At 42.5% G+C, this 8,869-nt stretch overlaps 1 non-coding gene across 1 annotated transcript; it reads right to left on the bottom strand.

Annotated features, from left to right (window-relative positions):
* Positions 1-3,814: 3,814 nt before the first annotated feature.
* TRNAC-GCA (transfer RNA cysteine (anticodon GCA)) lies at positions 3,815-3,886 on the bottom strand. Its single transcript has one exon. It is a non-coding gene; the product is annotated as a tRNA-Cys (tRNA).
* Between the last annotated feature and the right edge of the window lie 4,983 nt (positions 3,887-8,869).

Below are 8,869 nucleotides of genomic sequence, written 5' to 3' on the forward strand. Positions count from 1 at the left end.
AGCTGTTATGGTGCCTCAACCACCTGTTCCAGGAAAGAGCAGCTTTGGCACCATCATTGCGGGTCTCACTGAGCCACCGACCGTCATAGCAGTGATGGGGAGGAAGACTCGGGCAAGCGGCAGGCGCTGGCAAGGGTGTAGGAAGAAACCAGCATGAGTGAGTGAGCATAACTGAGACCCTCGTGGTTTTCCATATGATGACTAAGGTGGGTCCAACTTTAATTAAGTAAATGAGGCCAAAGAATGCTATGATGAGATGATACTTTATATTTTATTAGTGTTATTTTTCACTTTCCCCCATCAAAGTTTTTACCAAAGTGGAGGATGGAGAAGAAAGACTCCCAGACAAATAGACACACATTGGGCTCTGAAAACAGTTATGCAAAAAATGAGACAGTTTCATGAGGTATTACCTTGTATACAAAGCTATCTATAGACCAACATCTATGTGATGCGTAATACCCTGATAAGATCAATAGGCAAGTTAATTAAAGTACATTTAGGCTTTAGTTCAGCACAGTCATAAGCTTCAGAGGATTCACTGTAACTTGATGTGATTAGACTCCTGGTCAGCATGAAATGATAGGAGTGTAACTTAATTCAAACAGGCATAGTTAATGTAGGTGAAACAGTATTGTAGCCCAATTAGAGAAATTGTCAGTCTGCAGTCGAAACCCATGAATCTAAGCATTGATGCATTTGCCTGGCATTGATGAGAAGAACCAACAGGAAGGATGAGTAGGACTCACATCCTTCAGGCACATGTTACACACTGCAAAGCCAGATTTAAAAAAAGGAAGGCTATTTTCTGCATGCAATGCAAAAGCTCGACAAGTAAATGTAATGTTGTGGAGAGTCAAAAAATAGCTGGATGTCTCCTTTTGGGAAAAAAATCAGATTTAAGAAATCCTCTCCTTGTCTTGCTGAAAATTTTAACTCCCATGAACCACATTTTAGTGTGGAATAAAGCCAATAAATAAGTAAATTGATGACAAGACTATAGTTAAAGTTCTCTGAAGAAAATGAAGGTATGCTGATGGCAAAAAAAAGGACATGGCTGCTGTTTGTCACTGACAAGAGATGATACAAAGGAAAACTGAGTTTTTTGAACCTTTCCTTCTAATGTTTTTGTCAAACAAAATTATTTTTTATACCCAAAAGAATGAACACACATTGATAGAATAAATTAAATCTAAGATTGGTAAGATGATACTGAAGCTGTATTTTGAGTCTCTTCTTTAAATCACCAAAATATGTTGTAAATGGAATGTAATATGTTATATACCAGATTGATACATTGTCTTCAGGGTAGACTGATGATGAGTCAAACATAATACAATGTAATCTGATTTCAATAAATATAAAAACTTTCACTTGTAGCCAAAACACCCACAACTGAATAAGAACAAGATAGGGAAGACATGCCATTTTTTATATCCTGTTTCATCACCAGACAAGGTCATTATAAAATGTGACTGATGAAAGGCTAAGAGCAAAGATAGAAATAGCAACTGTAGTGTTGGATTATAGGGAATGGGGTGATATGGACTTTGATGAGAAGCCAGAACCTTGTCAATGATGAGGCAGAGATTGGTTTGGTCAGATACTGTTTCCTTAAAAAGACATGTCAAACTGAAGCATGGAAATATCAGAATCAGAATCCCTAGGAAAATCAATGATTAAACTATAAAAAGACAAAATACACCTCCCTAAGCAGGTATGCAGACAATCTATACAAGCAGTTATGGACAGAATTTCTGCCAAGTTTTTTTCTTAAGGACAGTTGGCTTTACCACTGTGCCTAAAATTTAATATGACATCAGGTAGCTTAATATGACCATATAAAATCTTTAGAGGTCTGTATCTGAAGACAGCCTAGTTTGAGTCAGTATTGGGATGCAAATTCCAAAAGTAATAATAATACTTATTAGTACCTATTAAGAGAAGTACAGTATGAAGAGCCAGACTGTACTCTTGGTGTTTCACTATGGGTATTCTAGTTCAAAGATCCATTAAATTTGCTCTGGGGGCTATAATTTCAGAGAAGTGAAAAACAGGAGCGTTTTCATAGGACAGTAAACTTAGTGAAGAATGAAATCAAATATTTATTCTGGGTTAGAGAAACCTCAGTTAAAACAAGTTCAGTTCAGTGGCTCAGCCGTGTCTGACTCTTTGCAGCCCCATGAATCGCAGCATGCCAGGCCTCCCAGTCCTAGCTGTGTTCAAATACTTGGAGACTTACCATTAAAAGGGGAATGACTTGTCCTACATAATTGCAAGGAGTGGATCTAGGACTAGTGGTTGATCTAAAATAGATGCCCATCTTAATTAAAGATAAAAATGAACCCTGAGGATTTTTTCCAAAATTCAAATGAACTAGATCAGGATATAGTAAGCTAAAAGGATAAATTGTAATAAAAACCTTATAGGGAGAAAAACTCAAATACTGAATAAGGTGATTCAAGTAGATGACCGGCACCTTTGACCCTAAGTTCCCATAACTGCAGTCATTAAGTGTCAAAATGACAGATCTGACTCTTTTATTTTAGGCTGTTGACTCACCAATTGAATAAGGATAGCATGGGAGACTACGGCGAAAAGAGAGCACATGAAAGGCAAAAGTAATTCCGAGAAACAGGAAGCTGTTCTCACTGTCTTTTTCCTTGATCTCATCCATCATTATCACTACTATAATCATTCAGTTCTCCTTAAAATTCTCTAATATTCTATACTTCTCATTCAGTAGAACTTCTCTACCTAGTGTTCAAATGTTTCTAATAATTAATTATTATTCATTAATAACCCAAGGTGATTCGAGTCAAACTCATTCTCATCTTTCAAACCTTCCTTCTCCACCAGTGACATGTGTCCGTACCTAATTTGGTCCCACTACGGTATGTAGCAAAATAACAGTCCGAGAACAGATTCTTAGCAAAAAGCTGTAGAGTCGGCAATAAGTAGCAAGGCTCTAAAACCTGCATCTGCATTGTAGAGTGGGCACCTTACAAGGTTCAGTTTTTCTCCAGCTTCAAGAACCTTTAGGAACATCTGTTTAGCTGTGGAAGCACTGATGAACTCAGTCCACTTTTCCATAAATTGATACCTAGGCATAGCCATTTTCAGCCAAAGAAACAAATACTTATTGAATATCTTAATATGAGAGACACGACATCACAGGCCTAAAGGAATGCATAATCAAAGAGGTAAGAAAGAAAAGAGAGTGTGAGGTTACAACAGGAGAATCTCCGTGTGTACCGGGGAGTCCCTAACAGTGGTACTAAAGCATGTTCTTGTGACAATCGGTCAAGTTGATCTGAGGGATAAGATTAGCTAGGGAATGAAAAGCTGTCCAGAGCCTGGAAGCAAAGGGAACTATATGTATGAAGAGCCATAAACAAGAGGAGCTGGCATATTCAGTGATCTACATTTTTTTTTATTTAAAGGGGAGGTAAGAGATGAAACTGAAGAGGTAAAAAGGAGACTGTGGAAGATCCTTGATGCCATGATAAAAAGTTTCTTTCTTGTCTGTAGATGATAACCCATAAGACAGTATTAATGTAAGAAGAAACTTTTGATCCATGGGGGAAGATGCTGTCTCAGAGTCTTGCTATCAGAGATTTGTGTCTTTAGGTCTTCAGTACTTAAGTTCAACTGCGTATATCATGGTGTCCCTATGTTGATACCAAGTCAATACTGGTAACAGTTCAGTCAGTGTACGATGGCTGCAGATGAGGCCATGTGAGAACGTAACTAAGACCAAGTCCCCAGAGATCAGGGGTGGGCCTTCAGCTGCCATTTCCTTCTCCAGGAGATCTTCCCCACCCAGGGATTGAACCTGGGTCTCCCGCATTGCAGGCAGACGCTTTACCATCTGAGCCAGCAGGGAAGCTCTTCCTGTGAGAAATAGATGGTAAATGCAAACAAAGGGAGGAGCTTTGTTCTTTGGTGATTTGTAGGTTACTTGTTGGAACTCATGAAGCATTTCATCCTGGAAACATTTTGGCAAACGGTGGTGAGAACTTCCCTCCTTCCAACCAGTAGGAGCTAGGAACTCTGGCTTCTTGGACCTCAGGGGGATTTTATCAATAGAGACAGATAATGAGATGGGTGGAGTGTGTGGTGATACCAGGATAAGAAACAGGAGGCAGAAAAGAGAACAGCTACTCCAGGGAGAGGGACTGTAAGCGCCAGAAGGTGTCGCTCCTGGAACCCTCTGGAGACCCTTCTCCCCTCTTGCTCCCATCTTTAGCTTCTAATCATCCATGCTTTCTCACCCAAGCCAGTCCGATCATGGAAACAGTCAGCCTTACGTAACTCTGAAAGAGAGAGAGAGAGAGAGAGAATGAGAGAGATTTTCTAAAGAGTGTTTTTATTGCTGTTCTTTCAGTTTTCAGAGATGGGGCCCGTTCAGAAGGTTAAGGCACAGAACATCAACATTTTTCTGTCCCAAGTGTTTTTAATCTAAGGGGGAAGTGAGACAAGTTGTAAACAGGGGAAAGGTGTAAAAGAAAAAGTTCAACTTTTTCTTTTTCCCTCCCTTTTCCTTTTGTCATAACTAATCTTTCTGTCCAATACCCTGGCCTGAACTCTTATCTTGGGCTGGAATGAGAAATTGGACCTCCAGTTCTATGGAAGGCAGAATTAGAAAGTTGTGCAATTAAACATTGGAAGCTAAAGACTTAAAAGCAGCCTTAAATGCCGATATTTTTTTTATTCTAAAGAATGTCTTTTACATTTAATTTCAAAGTCTTTATGTTTTTAATAAAAAAATAAAACATGAAGACAAAGATCTAGCTAATTCATGGTTTATAGCTATGTTTAAATTATTTTCCTCGCATAAATAGGCCTTTGTGTCATTATAGTTTTGGTCAACTCTTACTAACTGCAACACAAGCTCTTATTTTTGGCTACAACTTCCTCAATAAAAATGCCTTTTTAGAGGGGGAAAGTATCTTCCTGTTGGACAAATGCACAATGCATAAAATATTAAAGATCTTAAAATAGCAAAGTGGTGTGATCCCAGAGAGAGGACTTCTTTATACACGTGGTACTTCCCTGATCAGAACAGATACATTTTGTTATCTCTGAGCTGAGGCTTGGTCTCCCTGACCTTAACCAACCTGTGCAGTCAACCAATGGTGTTTTAAGTGATGCTTCCAGTAGCTACACATTGAACATGGAAGACATAAAATCCTAGCTCCAATTAACAAAATGCAATTTCAATATTGAACTATTAAACAAATTTTCTAAACACCATGTGAATCCAAAGAAAAAGGAATTCTCTTAATCAAAACATCATTAGTGTAAATTAACTAATTCTAGCCAAGGGAGCATAAACTATTTAAAAACACAATTTTAATAAGACGATAAAACATTGATTTAAAACATATATTATTAATCACAAGTATCAGCTGTTAAAGTGGTGTTAAGGGAAACTAAATGATTTAAATCACAAATTACCACCATTTAGAATCTGACACCATTTAGAATCTTAAATGTTTTAAGAAAATTGATATCCCCAAAGTTTGGGATAGATGTGAGTAAGATGCAAATTTTATTGTTAATACCTTCCAACATCACCAACAATGAGGTTCTTTTTTTCTTTTTTCTAATAATATGTCTGTTCAATTTTTTTTCTGGGAAATTAAAAAACATTAAGAGCCAGAAGAACAGGCATGAATTAGATTCAGCTCAGTTTATGGAAATTCAATCTGATATTCTTGACAGATAGCTAATAGTCAAGAACCATTATCCCTGATCCCTTTATTTTGTAATATTCTATACGATGCCTGGTGGGCTGCCATCCATGGGGTCACAAAAGGACCGGCACAACTGAACGACCAACACTTACTTACTTACGCAATGCCTTCTCCTTTATAAGTTGCAATAAGACTTTCACGTTTTTTTACCATTTGGTTTTGACTTGCATGTCACATTTCTTGACTTGAAGGCTTCATCAGGTATACTGCAAGCTGAGTTTCCCATGGCAGTGCTGCCCCAAATTACTACTCAGCTGCCATAATTGATGGTTCCGTTTCTATTCTCCGAAGACAGAGTATAGTACTCTCTGGGGGTCAGTGATGTTGAATAAGCACGTTTGTCACCACTTGATTGAATAGTTCAGTATTCTTGGGATTTCAACTCCCATATTTTCTGTGATGTGGGCACATCAAGAGCCAAATTGCTCCGTTGGATGAAAGAGATCACTCTGGCAGCAGGAGTGAGGCTACCATTCAGCAAAAAGCACGTTGCCTGGAACGTTGTCAGATGTGTTGGAGGGGTAAGACAAGGGGTACAGTCAGGGTTCTGCCAGTATTTATACCTACTTATCCTTCCTCAAGGGCTTCCCAGGTGGTGCTGGTGGTAAAGAAACACAGGAGGCAGGAGGGACATGGGTTTGATCTGGGCTGAGAAGATCCCCTGGAGGAGGAGATGGCAACTCACTCCAGGATTCTTGCCTGGAGAATCCCAGGGACAGAGGAGTCTGGCGGGCTCCAGTCCGTGGGGTCAGAAAGAATCAGACAGGACTGAAGCAACTTAGCACACATGCACCCCTTCTGAACTCCTCTTACGAGGAGCTTGCAATCTGGGTCAATAATATTCATAAAGCGGAGAATAATTTGTGCACACTGTAAGTTTCAGCAGGTAGAATGATTTTATTTCGGGGAAGACTGGAAACAATAGAGCATTTGTAATGCTTGAGGTGAGGGCAAGACATTAGATTAACATTTATTTAGTTCTAACTATATGGCAAGCACTTTCACGTATAATATTTCATTAAAACTTCCATTTGAAGAGCAGTCAAGATGGATGAGTAGAAAAACCCTGAACTCACCTCCTCTCGTGAGCACACCAGAATCACAGATATCTGCAGAACAATCATCAGCAAAAAAGACTGGAACCTACAGGCAAAGATCTACAACTAAGGACATAAAGAGGCAACCAGAATGAGGCAGGTCAGAGGGCGGACTTGCAGTATAGTAAACCCTATAGGCCGTGATGTGGGCAACAGACCGATTGGAGAATAAGTATGTTTCAGAGGTTCCCCCGTAGGAGTGGGGGGTTCTGAGCCCCAGGTCAGGCTCCCCAGCCTGGGATCCAGCACCAGGAAGATGAGACACCAGAGCATTTGGCTTTGAAGGTCATCAGAGCTTAACTGCAGAAGCCCCACAGGATTGGGAGGAGCAGAGACTCTGCTCTTGAATGGCACATAGAAGATCTTGCATGTACTGGGACCAAGGGCAAATGCAGTAATTTGATAAGAACATGGACCAGACCTACTTTCTGGTCCTGGAGAGTCTCCTGGAGAGGTGGGGGTGGCCGAGGCTCACCCTGGGACATGGACACGGGTGGTTGACATATTTGGGAATATTCCGCTGCCGGCAGCTGACATCTTGGCTCATTAGCACTGAGAGCTGACCCACTCAAAAGCCTATAGCTGTCAGTGCTGGGACACCTCAGGCTAAACAACGGACTAGGAGAACACATCCCACCATCAGCAGACAGGCTGCCTAAGACTTTCAGAGCCCACTGTGGTTGTTCTGTGGCTAAGTCGTGTCTGACTCTTTGTGACCCCATGGACTGCAGCTTGCCAGTCTCCCCTGTCCTTCACTACCTCCTGGAGTTTGCTCAAACTCATATCCAGTGAGTCAGTGATGCCATCCAACCATCTGATCCTCTGCTGCCCCCTTCTCCTTACTGCCTCAAGACACACCACACATATGGTCATTCCTACCAGAGGGTCAAGAACCAGCTCCACCCAGCAGTAGGCAGGCACTGGCCCCTCCTACCAGGAAGCCTGCACAAACTTTAGACCAGCCTCACCCACCAGAAGCAAGAAGACTATGCTCCCACAGTCTGCAGAACAAATCTGGCCAACATAGGCCAGACCCTGCCCTGGGGCCTGGTGACCCCTGGGCCTCCTCAGCAGGCAGGCCAGTGGAACCTTCAGGATACCGTGGATCCCATACTCAATTATGTCAGGAATAGCACCCTCCAACCCCATCCTTAGTGATCTGAAACATGCCCTGGCATCCCTGCAGCGAGACTGTGAGAACCAGTGCTGCCTGCCTGTAGTCAGGCACTAACCCCAGGGCTGGCTCCACCCGCCAGTGGGGGGGCTGCAGCCCCAGCACCTTTGGGCCTCTGACCCCCTCAGCACTGAGCCAGTCCTAGCCCCAGGCCCCAGGGTGTCCCACCTCTGCACCAGTGGCCGGTAGCACACACGCATGGAGGGCCTGGCAGCCACCCAGACTGGGGACCAACCGAGCCCCGCAGATGGCCTGCACCGTCAGCCTGCCACAACAGGGGACCCGGGCAGCCCTCTCAGGGGACCCCTAGAGCGTACAGCTCAGGTGGTGGGAGGGGAGTGCCTGGCTGGGATGCACAGGACATCTACAGAGGGCTGCCTCTCCCAGGCCGAGGAATGTAGCTAACCTACAACATATACGAAAATACAAGCGACAGCTTAAGAGGAGTATGCTCCAGACTAAATAAGACGAAAGTCCCGGAAGAACTAAAGGAAGTGGAGACAGGCAGTCTACCCGAGGCAGAGTTCAGAGTTCATTTCAGGTCACTAGTGGGGTTGGGGTGGGGGCACCATTTCTAATACAGTTGGGTGTGGGATCCACGGCATCCTGAAGGTTCCATTTGTCTGCTGGCGAGCTGGTCCAGGGGCCAGCTGGTCCCAGGCTTCAGGTCTGCCCTGTGTTGGCAGGCTTGCTCAGAGTAATGATCGTAGAGATGATCAAAGAACTCAGCGGGACGGTGGATGCACAGGGAGAAGTCAGAAGGTTTTAACGAAGAGTTAGAAAATATAAAGAGCGAAACAAACCTCAGAAATAAAATACCTGAAAGGAAAGATACACTG

Source organism: Ovis canadensis, chromosome 12 (assembly GCF_042477335.2).
Source record: "Ovis canadensis isolate MfBH-ARS-UI-01 breed Bighorn chromosome 12, ARS-UI_OviCan_v2, whole genome shotgun sequence".
Taxonomy (NCBI): Eukaryota; Metazoa; Chordata; class Mammalia; order Artiodactyla; family Bovidae; genus Ovis; species Ovis canadensis.